The sequence below is a fragment of the Spodoptera frugiperda genome, chromosome 29 (genome assembly GCF_023101765.2).
Source record: "Spodoptera frugiperda isolate SF20-4 chromosome 29, AGI-APGP_CSIRO_Sfru_2.0, whole genome shotgun sequence".
NCBI lineage: Eukaryota > Metazoa > Arthropoda > Insecta > Lepidoptera > Noctuidae > Spodoptera > Spodoptera frugiperda.
In genome coordinates, this window is record NC_064240.1 from 10,902,558 (window position 1) to 10,921,672 (window position 19,115).

A 19,115-nucleotide genomic window follows, 5' to 3' on the forward strand; every position below is an offset into this window, starting at 1 on the left:
TTTCATTCTGTAAGTGAGGTTACCAGAGGCCCAATTACCCCCCTTCCAAACCCCCAAAAGTACGGCAACGCACTTGTAACGCCTCTTGTGTTTCGGATGTCCATGGGCGACGGCAATTGCTTACCATCAAGTGATCCGTCTGCTCGTTTACCATAAAACATATGCTGGAGGAGCTGGAGAACCGGCTAGGTAGTCCGCAGCTCCGGGTAACAGAGATCTTAGTAAAGTTACGTTATTCACAACGAATAAAAAAACTGTATAGTAGTCTTAATCTATACGCAATTTATGGCCAATTACATTAAACCCTAAATTACCTAAGGATTAAATAGCCACACTAAAAAGACCTAGCCCAAAATATCCTGGATAACCAAAAAGCTACATAAACAACGCTCTAGATTTAGGTCCTAAAACAAATTTCTAGCTCTAATTACCTTAATTAAGTTGGAGAGAACATAAAACTGGTTAATTTGAAGTTACTTATTGTCTTCAGAACACTTTTCCTTAGGATTAATGACTCCACATTGATAGTGAAACTTTCTGAGTCTACTTAATTACTATATATCCTAGTCATCATTCAGTTTAATTAGTTTTTTGTCCGAGTAATTCGTTCGTGGTTGGGAAAGGCTATAAAAGTGTGGGATGCTTCCCGATTAGATTTTGTTGGTACTCGTGTTTTAAGGAATTCAGTTGTCATTGTTTAAGGATCTTCTACTATAAGAAAGTTTAACTGTTATAAGTGATTTTTTTAAGTCTTAGTAATAGCATGGGGTTTAAAATTAGACCCAATAAGTATATGGTTTGGTTAAATCAGTAACAATGTAACCACTAAAAGATGAGTGTACTTAATTTGTACAATGTAATCTAAATACAATTCTCCCAACTATGTCAATGATACTTAAAAGCTGGCTGGCTGGCTATGTTCAGCAGTGGTCCTCTTGTGGCTGATATGATGATGGTGATGATGTGTGTATCAAAATCTTTTATTCCCTATACGGGGAAGATAATAATACTGTCATCAGTAATTTCAGTATTAGCCAACTTCTAGTGCCTTACACAACGCTGCACTGTAGAACACAATAAATTATCATTAAGCTCGGTGTAGCACTAATTAAAATTAAAGGATAAAGGCGGTAACACAAATTGCCAAACCTGACTCCTGAGACACAGGATAACTTAGTTTAGGAGTCAGGGATTTAAAATTTTTGTGCCGATTTCATCCATATTACTATACCCTATTATAGGTAAATAAGGTTGTTTTTGACTCAATAAATAAATTATAATTTATTGTTAATTTTAAGACTACTTTTATTTCATTGCTTTTTTAGCATAGTTAGTTCCGCAAACCATAAAACATGTGATAAACTTTATTGTGTGTATGAAAAATTATAAAAAGTAGTAAGATTTGTTATTAATTATATTGTCAAGGAGTGACCAATTGAAACAGCGTTTTTGAAAAGACAATCAATATTTTTGTCAGCTTTTTATAGTTACAAAGGCAACAACAACTCTTAATAAATATTTTATTGCAACTTTGTGCTGTCTGTGACTCTTGTGTTCTCGGCTTTATTGTGATCTGTGCACGTGGGTATATTGCAGTACGGAAGTAATATCAATTCATTTGCTAGTTCTAATCGACTTTGTAGTAGAATTAGTCGTTTATATGCTCGTGTCGTATAAGAGTTTAATTGTTGAATAAGTTTCATTAAGCATTGTGTATTTCTTATTTTGGGTGGATTCTCTTATTTTCATCGAAATTACATAAGTATATTAGTGTTGTAGGTTTTAACTACAATAGCAAAATATCAGTTTACCAATTTATATCAATCTTAAATAGTACATTTATTTATACCCAGTTCAAGATAAAAATTAAATATACCCAACAGATATAGTTATTTAAGCAGGAATAGGTACAAAGTGGTTTGACACTCCCTCTCACCTCTCTCAAGACGGGAGAAGTCATTGTATGATACGTCCACCTTAAAATAAAAAAATCTTAGTTAAATCAATGTATATCAAAAGTACAATAGAATAAGTTATCATACCAATGACGTTAATTTCAACCATTTATACACGTATGTCTGTTCACTGGGTTTTTATTCTCATACGTAGAAGCGAAAAAACGTGGATTATAAATTGCAAGTGTTCAACTTGGTCTAGAAGATTAAAATTCCTTCATACCTTGTTAGTGACATACATAATTGATATATTTCTACAAATGGTGTCCCATTACTTTTAACAGAAATGGCGTGGAATAATAAAAACAAATATAAAAACGTTTTTATTCTGTATTTTCTTAAGGTATAATTAATTTCAAGAAACAAACAGGTACAATGAACTATCTAATTGAATATTATTAGCGACATATAAACATAGTTACATGTGCTATACAAATATAAACCTACTACGTTAATTGTATATTCATAAAATTATGTCTTATTCAACATACATTAAGTTATAATAGTAATCAACTACCTATTTTCTTATTCTATATGTTAATTAAAATACCTAATTCAATACCAAACGTGGCTGATTATCTGCATTCACAAGAAAACGTAATAATTTAGTTGATAATAAGAATTAGACGTATTTTGTAAGTAGGTTAAATTCCAAAATGTAATAAAAGAGCAAAAACAAGTTACATAGAACGTGTTTAGATATTCTCTACCTTCATTTCTCATGTGTATTAGATTCCTCAGAGCATTAGACGTTCTTAGAAAGTACTAGGGCATCATAACATAGCAACAGGTCTAGTCTAGCCGATCCCGTATGTGGAACGCCCGTATCCAGAGTCCAGTATCAACACAAGCGCACATGTGAACTCACATTGACAGAAAACTTTTCTATGATCCCTATACCTGTTTCTTTCTAACGCTCACTAAAATGTGATGTGGGAACGAGACGGCATATGGATACACGTCTATGTGTCTAGCTCCGGTGTGTATCGGTGTTCGCGGGAATAATTTTCTTTTTTCTTTGCATGCTTGTGTGTGTGATAGAGAGAAGTATATGTAGGCTTTCGTGTTTCAATGAATGGGTTTTAAAGATGACAGAATTTAAAGTATTAAGGAAAAAGGCTTGGAAAAAGGTTTGGATATTTGAAGAGTGGTTTGATTATATCTAAATGGGACATCTCTTAATCTGAGATATTGGAAGTTGAAATTACATTAAAAGTCTGCTAAGAATTTTCGATAAGGCTATTTTTTCTCAAGAATTTTCATATAAAATACGTCAAAAGTTTCCAAAAGTCAGATTTCATGACAAAGTTACATTTTAAGATCCATTCTTCTTCATCTAAATACAACAAAGTAACTTCGATTACTTAGCACGTCACAATGAAAGACTAAAATTGCAGTTATCTACCACTCAGTTTAAGGCGACTAAAGTTTAATAAGTTTAGTTAAAGTATGTTACTGTCTCTGCAATAGTTGGACAATAGCTGCGACTATACATGCGACATAATCTTGCGATTTTATCTACAGAGTTGGAATACAATAATGGCTTCTTTTCCCGATTGTCTTGTTGTTAAAGTAGTGAATAGTCTAAGGTTCAAATTTTTCTTTAAGAAATTGTGCATTAGGAGATTTTATTTATTAATATTTCAATGATATGCGTGAAACGTGGTACATATTTTGATTCAACGCATGGTTATAAAACTTTTCCTACCTTTAAAACTGAATCTGAGTTCTAATTCTCGAGTTGTAATAATATTGTCAGTAGACTTAAACGTGACAATAAACTAATCCCAATGTAAAATAACTATAAAAATCGCAATACAAATCGTACTAATCTATCCTTCTTTAACAGTAAGTATAAGTATTAAATTGTTCTATCACCAATTCTTATTTGAAACTTAAATATTTCTCTTTAACTTAACAAAATAAAATATCTCTTGATTTAAGTGGCACAGTGACAAATTGTATAATTTAACAAAACATGGTTCTGATAACTGTTGAAAGCCAATTTCTTGAATGAAAATAAATGGGTTTATTGAGCGTTGAGTGTTTATTATTATTTTGGTATTTTTATATTTATACATACATAAATGCTTAGTTGGTTAAATGTGATTGCAACACAAGGCTCTGGTTTGTGCTGATTCCCTGGTAGGATATAATATGGTTGATTATTTTTCTGACTTACAGAAAACTCTCAGACTACCTAGTTGGTGTTTAGAATTAGGTCCCTTTTTGCTGGAGATTCATTACATTACTGGTGGACATTGGATATTAATATCTGCAAATGTTGATGAAGCGAAAGAAGTATGTAAGATTCGTAGTAATAATTGGCGTTCCATTGTCTCTGCCTACCCTCCAGAGAGAGGAGTGAGGTGTAAGGTTTTGTATGTATGTGTACCCGTATCTAATCTTTTGGGAAATAGAAAGCGTAAATATAAAAATATTGACCTATTTATGATAATTATGCATTTTATCAATTCGACCAACAAGCCAGTCAATCATGTGGTAACTGAATCCCTAATTAAACTAACCATAATTTAATTTGGACAGATTATACTACATGAGTGGATTGGTTTACTGATGTACCATCTCAAAGCAAGTGGTTCATGATGACTGGGCAATGGACTGGCTATGTATTACATTACTGAATTTGATTAATTTGTAGTGATCTTAATTAAGTACCTAATACAGGTAACATGTATTATTATCAAGTAGCAAAATAGGCAGAGGTTTCTGTTTGAGCGGGTAGAATTACCCAATGACTTCTCCCGCCTTGGGTGAGGCGTGAGGGACTGTCAGACTCCTACTGACTAAAAACTCAACCCCTTACTACTCATGCTTTTCAAACCGGAGCCCCGGTAACTCGTTAGGCGGTTCGTAACAGGATAGGTTAATTAAGGCTGTTTAGTCATATTTTAATCTAATAAATAGGTGAACCAAGTACTTCGAAACTTACCTTTTATTATGTTGTTTTATATAAAAAAGTACTCATAAAAGTACATAACTTATAAAGGTACATTAATACCAACAGCAATAGCTTAGCTGCTACTCCTTTTATAATGAAGATAAAATGAAATAAAAAATTGATTTTGCCTGCCGACATCGAACATTCTCGTCATAACTTTTAAATGTAGCTTTATCATTATTTTCCTTATAAAATTTTATTTTGTGTCTAAAAGCGTTATAAAAAATTAATGTTCCTGATTTTACCATTACTTCCCTAATATAAAAAGAAATAAAAAAGGATATTTATCAGGAATTTTTATTGAATAAAAAATACTGATTTCAATTTTGAAGGAAGGAAACCAATAATTAGATAATTATACTTTCCGTCCATAACGTTCCGCAATACTGCAAAAAAATTTACTTATTAAGAAATTTAAGTAAAAAAATTGGTACCTACTTCCTGATTTAGAGAAAAAAAATTTATGATATTAAAAGTTATATTACAATCATCTAGAGAGAAATAAGGTATTCCAAGATATTCCCGTGAGGATTATTCTGATGAAGGCAATACATTAAAAAAGTATTTTTTTTTTATTTAGAAAAATAATGAGCAGTTGGTAACTTTAAAATTATAGCCATACAATTTGAAATGATATAATTGTTGTAGAGTAAGTATAATCCGATCAATCTTAAAAAAAATGTACAAAAATGCAATCACTACAAAGAATATTAGAGCTCCATTAATACAAAGTAACATCTCACTATGAAAGTTAATACCTACATAGTCCATGAATGAACTGTATTCAAATATTATGCACTACTTTAGTACCGAATACATTCCAATACGAGAGGTCTCATTTCCTTATATTTGTCGCACGACACACGTCAGTGTGTTGAAGAGCGGCTCCGAATTAATATGTCAAGACAGGTGGCCTATTGAGTCTCACACACACAGTGACAGTGCATGTGAGTTTAACGCCATAACACTGTGAAGACGCCTTCGTTAGGCTCTACCAGTACCTTCAATTTTCCCCCCATCCTATAATAGAAAAACAACTCTAACCTCCTAAAGTTAAGGTGTAAACTTGCATGTAAATAATTCCAATTTACCTCCTCAGAGATTCTGTTCGCCTAGTACTCTCGAACGCACACACGTCATGTCGCCGCGATTCTCATTCCATATATCAAGGTCACATAGACTCACATGCAGCTGCCATCGGCTGTCCTTGTCACGCGTACACGTAATGTACTTATGGGAAAAGGACAAAGTATTTTTCGTTGTGTGACGGTTGCCGTCTAGACGTACATGTGGAACTTTCTTGCGGTCACCATGCTTTCCTTAGAAACTCGACAATGATAACTTTATTGAGGTAGTTGTTAGAAGAATTTTCTTCGTGACAATTTTCTATAACTGTACTGTATAAAAGAAATGTTAATGTTAAAAACATTATACATATCTATGAGTACAATATTCAAATCAGTTTTTTTCATTATTATTTAATTCCGAGATATTTTATTAATTAACTATACAAGGACGTTTGATTTTGCATCAAATTTTCCCTCCACGGGTGACGTATGAAGCGCTATTGCCACACTATATGAAATACCAGGATAGCATGAGCTAGTGGAAGAATTTCTTAACTCAACAATGCAAACAAATAACGACGTATAACTCGTAGAGCATGAGTTTCTAACATTCTTCATTCATTCTTAGTTTGTCGGAATGCCATAAGTACCTAATTTAATCAAATTGACTTAAAGTAAGCATATAATGCATCAGATATTGATGCTTAATAATAATGATAAACTTACAATTAATCATACGATATAATATTATATCGTCGAAAACAAACTTCCAAAGGCATCACTCATTCTCTGCTTGGATACTAAGTAGCTATCAAATATCTAGTTTTTTTTTTTAATAAAAGATATTAAAAAAAAAAACTAGATTTTCTTCTACGAAAACAAACAAAAATACACCCACTTCACTTAACTACTTTTTTCGAATTTTTATTACTCCCAGTCGCATTCGAAACGTAATTTCTCCTCTGGCTAACGAATTCTAGGAAGGCATAGACTTCCATTCCAAATCTCATCTAAGAGCAATCATTAGCACTAAATTCCCTAAGGAAATTGGCCTAGAAGATTTCTTCTATAATTTATCACTCTATTTGAAAATGTTTCCTGACTATCTGCTCACTTCCTAACAATGACAAATGACAATAGCTTTCTTCCTTTATTTTTTTAGGTGAAAGCATTCCCGTTCTTGTCCTTGTTTACTTCCATCCAAATATTGGAAGAAAATTGAAATTGAGACATCGCCGACTGTTTGATGGTGTAACTTCTGTAACGCTTTAGAAATAAGATTTCTTTTTCTGTGTCTATCCATTTGAAAATTGTTTTCAGTTGAGTTCAAAATTATAAAAGTTACTTTGTAGAATTTGACGACGTTCCTCTTATTATTTTTTGTAAATTTATACTAGCAAACTTACAATACATACAACACTACTGCTATTATTTTCCTAAATAAATGCCTGCTTTTCTACGAGATATGTGCTATGCTGCGTCGATGTAGATGCTTTTGGCTTCCGCCAATCACATCCATATAGCTAAAGCACCCTAAAATGGCAGTCACTTAGGGCGCTTTTCTTAAAAAATCATAGTTATTGGCAACGTTTAAAATAAATAGTATAAAAAGTATACCTTTAGTATCAACCAACTTTAGTTATCATTCTTTTACAAAAGTTTTGACGTCACATTTCTGGGCCGATTTAAAAGTAAAACCATCCTACCATTTCATAAAGTGACGTCTTTAGATTCAGGCTTTAGTTATGTTTCAATACTGTCTTACTTTTGTGTACTTGACGTTTTTTCCCTAAAGAGGTGTAATATGTACTGCCTTCGTGCGTGTGACTATCCATCTGTCTATCTTAGAAATTCCTATTGTAGTCCTCTTTCATTCGTTTTACAAGACCTAAACACCTAGACTTACCCTTCTCAGCTGTCACTACTATTTTGTATTAGTTTTTACTGCATTTACTTAGTTCATTGACTTATCATAATTTACACAAGAACCACATGTAGTACATACATTTATAACCACTCGCCTGTCTCGCATAGGGGTAGGCAGAGACAATGGAACGCCAATTGCTACGTACTTATCTTACATACCTCTTTCGCTTCATCAACAGTCATCGGTCTTTTCATGCTTGCTCGTCGGTTAAGGGTACTTTTAATTTGGCCCTTCATTAATGTTATGGCCAATCTGGTCGCTATAAGTCTGTTTAGGGCGTCCCCTACAGACGGCCCCATTCATATCCGCTTTGTATATTTCTTTCGTAAATCTGCTTTCATCCATCCTTTGTCATGTAGACCATCATAGCATTCTCTATTCAATCCATGTTCCTACATCGTATTTTAAACCACATGTAGAATAAGAACACATTTTAGAATAAGCCCAGATAAAAACGTAGGTAAAAAAAAAAATCCACATAACATAGTAATTCTCACTTTTCACTTTTACGCTAGTTTTGCAATAAGGTGCAAACTTATTACCAAACATTAAACAAACCTAATTCTAGCCTCTATATCTGAGTATTAAAGTCGAAAATATCACAAATTATCACTTACCTATAATTTATTTGTTTCCCAAATTCACCTTCTTTTGCGTATAACACCTACTGTTTGAATAAGTGACTATAGTGCCAAATATTATCAGTACATATCAAGTCTTTGTATGAACACTTAAAATGTCATATTTGAAATTCTTATACCGTCTTATTTCGTGATATGTTGTCGACCTATATTGTCAGACTCAGGTAGTTTTAGTACCCAGACCTTCGGGTAAAAACTACGACAAAGACTTGTTTCAAAATTCTTTCTATATTTTTTTATTTTTTCTTTCAATATTGGAGACTATCATAACAAGTAAGTAGCTCTAGTATATTATGTACAATATACGTAAAAAACAAAAGTAGAACAACCTCGATAATTTGCAAGGGTTAGCAATTTCGTAACTTAGAATCGAAATTAGAAAATGACTCATCACAAACAGAAACAAGATTGTCGAACAAAGATGATACGATGAGTCAAATACCAGTTTTTGAACAAAATACAATACGAATGACCAGGCAAGTTAAAATTTTGTCGTTATGTTCTATAGCTTAAGGTTCATTTCTTTAAAATTGGAGACTTTAGATATGTTAATACATGAAGTTGTCCCTACAGTCAAAATTCTTCAATCAATTTTGGACTTACCATGAAAATATAATAAAATTGACAATCTAATATCAAAGATCATCATCATAATATCGATCTATCATAGAATGTCAGCTCAATAGAAAACAGCTATAAACTCCAATTAGGTATGGTTTAACAAATTGTTGACATAAAGCTAAATTGTTTAGTGGTAACAGATTGATAACAGTTTTAGTTCAAAGTTGTAGTAAAATGAAGTGCCAATCAGCCTTTGGTAGAATTCAGTTTATAGTTTTCTTGTTGCGACATTTCTTACAAATTTTTATATGTAGTAATGGAAAATCTTAGTGATTGTTTGTGAGTTTGTGTGTATATTTGTTACTCAACCACGTCAAAATGGCTGATGGGGACCGCAATCAAATTTGGAACAAAGGTAGGCTATGGTCTGGAATAACACAAAAGACACTTTTTATACCACGGGACCACGGGCTAAGCGGCTGACGGAATTTAGTAACTAGTAACAGATATAAATATCAAGTATAGATAACCGCTATTATGTTGTATTAGATAATAATGATATTTCTGTTAAACAATAGTGATGGACAAAGAAAATGTGAATGGAAGTTGTTTTGTATTGAATGTATTTTTGTCTTCACATTACAAAGAAAAATAGAAAAGCCTTTTACAACTATCCACGTAATGCATATTTAATGACTTTGTGTCGTTCGTGTATCATAACTACACATCATACACAAAAAAAAACCCAAACAGCGGTATTCGAATTCAAAGTTTCAAACACCAAGTTTGTTTGCAAAACAATTTGGCGAGTCGAATCAAGATTTTTTGTCGCTCTCTTCATTTGAGTGTTGGAGAGAGACGGTGAATATTAAACAAACAGTCATCGGTGAAAGCCAGCCGACCTCACACTTTCACTCAAAGATAACCTTGGATTATGGTCCACGTAACATGTTACCATATTATTACTGATTCAGTTCGTGTGTTGCATAATGAAAAAAGTTCACCATAAGCAGGCTTCTTGGAATTGTTCGGTGTGCCTCGAGCGAAGGACAAATTGCTTTTTGAACGTTTCTGACGGTGATGTAGACATTCTTTTGGTACTTCATGTTCTTTCAATATAATTGTTTCATAGAAGTACCAAAATATAAAAGTATGACGTGCTGTGTTATTTATATTTTATTAAAAATAATTTCACGCAATTTTACCACCAATATAATAAGCTACCTATCCGTCAATGGCTTCGCTCGAGTGATCCAAAAATTTTTTTTGTCACTTTTCAGTTACCTAACCATCTCCGAACACGATACGCATTTCACTGCACGGTTGACGTGGTGGCTAGGCAACTGAGATTCGTGCAACGGCTAGCGGGTTCGATTCCCGCACGGAGCAACACTTTCACAAATTATTGCTTCGGGTCTAGATGTCATGTGTGTGATATTGTATGTTTGAAGCACTCACGACACGGGATGAAATCTATCGTATCGTATGACGCAACGTATTTTTTAAAAAGAACACGATTTATTTTACCGATACAAAAAAGAAATACCTATTTGGTTTTCCTTTTTTCATTTTACATAATATTATACTTTGTATGTAATACGAATCAGTGAGAGAACTTATCTCACACTTAACTTCATTTACTGTGGAAAAATCTCCAAAGTATATTTTACCATCACTTGCAAAACACTATGATAAAACATATATTTTTTTATAACCTCATGCCTTTAATCCCCGAAGGGGTAGGTAGAGGTGCACGTTATAGCACATAATGCTAATGTCCACCCACATTTCACAATTTATGTTGCAAGTCCCATGTAATAGGTGGTGAGCCTATTGCCATTATATACCAGGTACATTTCCGGACTCCGTGTTACTACTGAGAAATTTTCGAAAAAGCCTGACCCGGGAATCGAACCCGAGACCCCTTACCCGTCAGTTGCACCTGCAACCACTCGGCCAACGAGGCAGACATATGATTAAACTCCTCTCTAAATAAGTATCATAAAAGGTGGGTATTCAATAAAACACAAACCCCATTGAGAATCAAATGTTTCGTGCAAGCGCTGCGTACCATGAGAATTTATGTTACTTTAGAAGATTGAATGGGAATCTATGTACCGTGCAAACTTCTCCCTTATATATACAGAATGTAAACGGAACGCACCGAAACGCTGTAAACAGGTGACGGTAAAAAATGAGATTTCGAAAAAAAAAATAAGGAATTCAATCTTTATAGTATGTAATGATAGTTGTTAGCTACTGGTTAAGGCTGCTATTGCATGATTAACTCGAAATCAAAAACAATTAAAATGATAAAAATCGTTCCCCACCCTGCAGACTCGACTAGTTTCAAGCCATGTTAGAGGCATATTCAAAAACACTGAGTAGCTACGCGACAATCGCCGCGTCGTGTGTCTAACAAACTATATAGCGAAAAATTGCTAGCGACTCCGTATTAAAGCAATCTTTTTGATTTGGTTACCTGTATACTGTTTTTTTTTTTTATCTAAGTTTCTACATAATTGAAAGAACACGAATGCATTTAGGGGTGAAATAAATAAAACTGTCTAAATTATATAGACCACCATCACCGAGTTGAACATTTAAAAAACCAAATCCATGTACTTAACAAGTTAACGTTTTATATGAAATACTAAAATTACCCCACTTAAATACGCTGAAAGCCTTTTTCAGAATTAGACATAATACCCAACATGACTTAAATGTGTGATGAGCACCCAATTAGCAAAGCATTTTGAACTTTAAAAGAATATACCTAAGCCATTTTCCATTCCGGATAATTAAAATTTTATCGTACGGGGCGAAGCGGCCGGCCTGAGCGGCTTAGTTCGCAGTGTGGCCCATATTTTGAACAAGAGAGTGCCAGCTGGATTGAACTCAAGTTCACTCCCTCGTTGATCTTTGATTGCACAGTTAGCGTTGTGGTTGGGAAACTGGCTGCCGTGTAACGTGTCGCGGTTTCTATTCCCACACGGAATAACTCTATGTGTGATCTACAGATTGTTGTTCTGGGTCAAGGTGTCATGTGTATATGAAATTGTATGTTTGTAAACGCACCCACGACCTAGGAGGAAAACTTATGTGGGAAAACGATTTTTTAAATGAGAATGAATAGAAATACCAGAGCCAATATTGCCAATATTACCATGTGGGGACAGATATAATTACAGCTGAAAATAATATGCTATATACAATATTCAACTCTTTATTGCCTTTCCACCATTGTGTGTAATGTAATTGTGTATAATACCACTATTGTATATGTTGTGTAGATGTGGTAGATGGTGGTAGAATACCAAGGTATTACTTTGTTGAGCTTACCTTAGAATACAGACACGATATGAAGTATTTAATAGTTACTTAGAGATGCTGATCTCATCTCACACCTAAGGTACTCATATTCAACACAGTAATATGACAGGTTCCAAGGTAAGTATGTGCCTTCATTGTAATATACTTGTCATTCCTGACACCGATGCCAATGGTGATGAAGACCTTAACATGAAGGAAAATTCATTGTTTAAATTAATTTAATTACTTATCTATGCTGTGTGCTAAGGCTAAGTAAGTCTGTATGTGATAGCAATATTTGCAAAGCATTTTATGTGAAGAGGATCGAATACTTACATCTAGATAGGTGCAGCCGTTTAGGAGAAAAACAGTCACAATGAAACTCGTGTATTGGGATGTAGGACTATGTAATAAAAGATGTACTTATCTAATTTAGAGAGTGGGAAAGGTAACTTTTGTTAAATGGATCTGTGAAAATGAAACTATACAACAAAAACTACTTACCTTTATTTTCATTAACGTAAAAATCATTCTAAATACTGTGTATTATAAAGCAAAACTTATTCTTAAATCCAATTCTGATCGATCGACATATATATTATGAATATAAATAGATATCATACTCTATTGAATCGTAAAACTAACGCCTATTGCATCCGTATTGTGTGGATATTGAATGAACTAAATAGTATTGAGTTTGGCTTTATACGAGTATTCCGTACTCTGAATGCTATTTTAACACATACGATTGGGGCAACACAACACCATTCAAACTATACTGTTTTGACATTAAATCATTATTGAGATTCTATTCGATTGAAATTACATCGACATTGAAATGAGTTTCAAGGCTAAGCGCCCACTTAAAAATACACACCAATAGATTATCAGTTTCATCTAAATACTGTATGTACATACTTTTATGTAATCATAACTTCCTCACCTGATAATTATAAAAATCAAACAAGAAACATTCATAATCAAAACCAAATTCATCAATATGTTTTCACGCCATACAAAACTCGCTACAAAGAGCTGTTTACCAACATTGTCATACCGTCAAAGTGTCAATGTCAGCTGCAAAATGTACCAGGGAAACAGGTTTCGACGGAACATACTTCTTACCCAGTCAACGATACAGTACGAATGTACCCTTTGAAAAATCCAACAAAGCTTTGATGTCGGATGGCAGTGACAACCCTTTCGTATTATGAGAGCCTGGTACCAATATGTGAATTGTTTTGAAGTTATCTAAAATTAAATACAGTTGAACTTTTATTATTTACCGAATAAAATATTGTTTTTTTTTTTTGGTAAACATTAATGAAAAAAATATTGTTGTTTTAAAAAAAATAAATTTAATAACCACGGACCAACGTGTGAAGTAAAATAGAGTATCGTTTAAAGAAAAAGATACTAACTAATCGATATTTATTGAAAGTAACAATAGATATAATGATTTGCTAACAAACTTATTTATAGCCAATAATTGTTTTGATTCTACCTGAGTCCAATAACTAAGAAATAGATACATTTTTCCCGAAAAAATAAACGCACGTAACATCCGATATTTGGGCATGACACACGTAGGTAATTGTTTTCCGTATCAAATAAGAGGAAAATAATTATGTAATAACATAGCAAGGCATATGGTAGTATTTTTCCATAAATAGCCAACTATTTGTAGTGCTGACCGATCCATGTTTTACGTTATCCTATTCTTATCACTGACATTATTTAGGAAGAGTGGAGATTTTATAATAAGACATTTTTAAGTGTGGTGCCATGCCATGGCATGCTTTGACACGAATGGGCCGGAGTGAGTCCATAGCTTCAAGAAAACCGATGTGGAACAACGCTTGCGTTGTGTTTTGATATGTGAGGTTACCGGAAACCCAATTACACCCCTTCCTTCCCCCATCTTGTAAAGCCTCTGTGTTTCGGGTATCTATTACACCGGTTAATACCATAAAAAAAACTAAGGAAAATACATTTTCCTGTAAGAAAACGTAATTACAAAAACTAAAATTTTCGGTATAGGGTCACACGCGATCATAAAAACTTTAAAAGTTTGTAGACTCGTAAAATGTTCAACTATCTTAAATTTTTAAACTTTAGTTTCTCCCGAGAGTAGGCGAATTAGTTATTTAAAAGATTCAGTAGTTCCATCGAGGGTTAACTGAAATTGATTGAGAAAGAACAGGGATCAATTTTTAACGAGTTATTAGCCTTGGTAGGCACTATGTAGCTAGTTAATGCATTTTATATCAAAAAGTGTCCTTCGGGATGGCAATTGCTTACGATCGAGTGATCCGTCTGCTCGTTTACCGGTTTTTATGAAATTAGTGGCTCGTTCCAAATTGTTGCATTGTAAAGACGAGTAAGAAACTCCATAGTTATTCTATTACGTATACCTGTCATAATTTTCAAACTAAATAGTTCAATATTTTAATACGTGACCAAGAAGATTACACCAATAAAAATTGTCTTAAAGACAGAAAGACCATTCATAAATAAAAAGAAACAATAGTTTCACTTCAAAAACTTTTTAATTACAATGAAGAATAAAAAGTACGAACTGGATTGGAATTCCACTCTCAGAGCTCTTGAATCTTAAAACATCCAAGCTAAAAACTTTTTGTATCTAAGTTTAAATTATAAGGAGTTTGCGATCGAGGTACTGACTTCTAATTCTTGAAGAGTTTTACTGCATTGCTAGTCGAGTAACTGCCAAGAAAAGAGGTTCAGGTTATTTAGTCTCAATACGAGTTTGTTTTACGTTTAACAAAAACGAACCGATAGCGCGTTCTGATTGGTTGGGTCATGCGCTTTGGCCAATCAAAGAGCCGTACGCGCGTTCATTTCGTTTTCGCTCAACGTAAAGAAAATTCGTACAAAGGTTACTGTATCTAGGTCGATTTTTGAAATTTTCAGTTAAGCATGAAGCTGTGAACAGACTTTAAAATACACTGCATCATATAAAATATACTGTGGCCGAAGTTTGGCAATAAACTCGTCTCCTGTAATGTAGAACATAAAACTGACGAAAAATTGGTTTTACTTTGTTGAACCTAAGGATAAAATAAAAGTAGAATTTTGTATGCTATTATCATTATAATATAGATCCATAATATAGATGATACATAATAATAATGATTTAAAATATGTACATACCACTAAACACATTTATTATATTATGTACATACTTTCTAAGTCTATTTAGAAACTACTGACAAACGGTGAAGGTAAACATCGGAAGGATCATGAGGAAACCTGGGCTTATAATTTCTGATTATAGGTCTGAGATCGCTTACTCGCATTGAGCAAGCGTGGTGATTCGTGCTTAAACCTTCTCGTGTAAGAAGTGGCCTTTGGTCAGTAGTGGCCACTTATAGGTTGCTGATAATACACAGTTAATTTTAACTAAAAACTAGATTAGTACTTGCATTAAAACGTAGTTGTATCTTTTAAAACCTTTCTTAGAACTTTGTTTTAATATTATAAAACTCAGTAAAAATATAATCTCAGTTGAAGCACAGACGTCTTACAGTCTTTGAATGCACGTAATAGGCTTTGCAAAGTATACACGGCTACACAGAACGATCCAGTTTACCATGGTCTTGCTTTGTTTGATCTTTCCACACATTCGACAGTCAGTTTATACTGGTTGTTATAGCTTGTGTGCTGTGTCTTCTCTTACGACATTAGACGTTTCAAAGCTATCTTGCTTGTTTCGTCTCTAAAGAGAAGTTGACTTAAACTGGCTGAACTGAGCAGCTTAACTTGCATTACCTCTTTCAATCTGTATTAAGGAAAGGTAGATGTTTTAAAAATGTAAATAAATATTTTATTCTATTTCATACTAGCTTTTCGTTTGCATAGGATACTGTGTCAGTAGACTGACAGAATTTTGGCTAATGATTTTTTTAAAATAAATGTGCCTCAGTTACTTCTTAGTACATCAGCTACCTGCCAAAAAAAGTCTCGTCAAAATCAGTTCAAATTGGTGGAACCGATTTTGACTAGAGATTAGCTAGATCAAACAGTCAGACAGACAGACAGGATAAAAATTTTATGTTCATAATAAATATGCATGTAGTAAAAATCGGTTATTTCAATATTATAAACAGATATTCCAATTTTATTTATTAGTGTTGAATAGATAGTAGGATTTGAACTATTCTTGCAAAAAGTATACTAGAGAATTTTATACATAAGGCACGTAGCTATATTTGTCATTTGAGCAAAAAAAATGTGGTCAAATTCTTCTTCCTATCGTGAATATATGGAGTTTCTTGCTCGTTCTTCTCCATTCGAAGCTACATTTTGGAACGAACACATAGCTTCACTGACAGACAGACTGACGGACAATTCAATTTGACGTTTCAAAAGTGCCTAATTTAGGATTAATTAAAATAAATGCTTTGAGTTTTGAATAATGATATATTGTTCTACAATTATATAAACGGAGATCAACCTATCACATAGTTACGCTTCATTATTTGTGAACGGAGAGATAAACCCAGGCTAAATAACTGACACATTTAAACTCGGCAACTCAAGTACCTAAGTAATAATATCATAACAGTAACTGTAACATAGACAGGTTGTCTGTCTGTCAGTGGACTCCAGGCAGTTCTTAGATCTGTACAGACAGGTACAATAAATCAAAGTAACTGTTATACAACAGTGAATTGATTTACTATCCTTGTGAGCTGTCGTCACAAATGGTTAATAATAATTATAGGTGGGTTTTCAAAGCTGAAATAATATTTAAATTTAGTCGTTCAGTAATAAACTAATGGAGAAGGCAAATTTGTGCTACACGCTGGTAATTGACGAAAAACTGCCACGAATTGCGAGAAATCAATAAATTATCGATTCCAGCCTACGACAAAGATCCGCTTTGCGTCTCTTGATTTAACTTTACTTACTGCATTAGAAGTAATTGATTGATCGGTCGAAACATTATTAAGTCTCACAGTTTCATTTTTCTGTGTTTAAATAGTACAAGTCTAATACAAACTAAACATTTTAATGAAATCACCAGACAATACACATTTTCGCGATTTCTTGAGAGGAATTCTTAACAACTTTGAAAACTTCGTCGAGAAAAAATTAACTAACATCGTTCCTCCTATAACACGTCTGTAAAGTTTAAATAAAATCAGCTCAGCAATTTCGAAGATTAGATTGCACCGACAGACATATTAAAACTTAGTTTAAGTATTTTCATTTCAGTATTTATTGTTTGCGCTTAATAGCTGTGACTCGTATGTTTCAGACTAATAAATGAAAGAAAACAGCATGAGTGAAATTCCTTAAGAGTAACTGAACTTAGATGATTTTACTCACATCCAATTTTCATTGGATAATGCCTTTGATTTTCATTTTGGTGAGCTCGCTGTTATTGCAAAAAGAAGTAAGCCATTTAATTGCAAAGAACAATATACATTATTCTTGCAGGACAACCTAAAATAACTAACCTAAAATATATCTATCATATATTTTATTGGATTTTCGAATTTATTTGCACCAGAGATGTGGTATGTAGCTATGCTACAAAGATTTTATAACTAAGTTGTGAAACTATGTGATCGTTTTCCATTAATACTAAGCAATGTAGCTATGGGAGAAAGATGCGCGGCTCGAGTATACGATCTATCGATAGTAGGGAATCCATTCATAGCGCGCATCTTTCCATATAAAAAACATAGCTTATCTGAGTCCGTTTCCACCAGTGCTAAGCTATGTGTGATGAATGAATATGATTGGTGGACAGCACAACTCAAGTTTAATTTAGTTTAGTTTAATTAAGTTTATTTTAAAATAGGTACATTTAACAATCTCATGACTATGTTGTAGTTAAAAGCAGATTTATTTCATAACAGTTAACTTTTATGACTAATAATAATACTTAGAGAATATTGTGTACTCCGATAATCTACTAATTACAGTTGAACCGCCTTTAATATGTTGTAAAATTTATATCAAAACATTAAGATTTTGATCGTGAAGTCAATTAACACGTCGTTACGCTAATGATGCATTAGATCTACAAGCGAGGTGTTAAAATATAGTACTTATAATGTACAGAGTAAAGTTTATTATAGATTGTAACAAACGAGCGTGCAGTTGGTAATAAATGGACGTAAAACATTATATGTATCGTGATTCCAATCCATAAATTTTGTTGCAATATGGTAGGTACAAAAAATTTAATATTATGTGAAAGATAGTAAACCTTTAATAAAATGGTTCAATTCTAATTATTTTCTAACTAATCATAAAACCATATTCTCCGTTACATTGTAGCTTGTAGGTATGTTCGCAATAAACTCAAAAGAAATCCCCTATCATGAGTTTGAAGCAATATAATTGTCAAATACAACGCCTCTACCGGTCAAATGAGGAACTAAAATTTGACATACAAAAAATTAACGTTGTCGCTAGTGACTATCGATAGATACTCACACATGGAAGAGGTCTGAACATTTTTTATACCATCTAGCTTTTTTTGAGGGGGATAATCTATCAATGACTGGATTGAATGATTATGGATAAAGGTTGATAATGAATACCACATTATGTATAGCTGAGGGATGAGGCAGGAAACTAGCTTCTAATAATACTACTCATCATATTGTCATTCATATTTGAAGTTTAGGTGGAAGTGCTACAATATTAATG

At 33.2% G+C, this 19,115-nt stretch overlaps 1 protein-coding gene across 2 annotated transcripts in view; it reads left to right on the plus strand.

Moving 5' to 3' along the window:
• Positions 1-19,115, plus strand: part of LOC118268228 (tyrosine kinase receptor Cad96Ca) — a 116,468-nt gene that overhangs the window by 61,793 nt on the left and 35,560 nt on the right. The window lies entirely within an intron of this gene.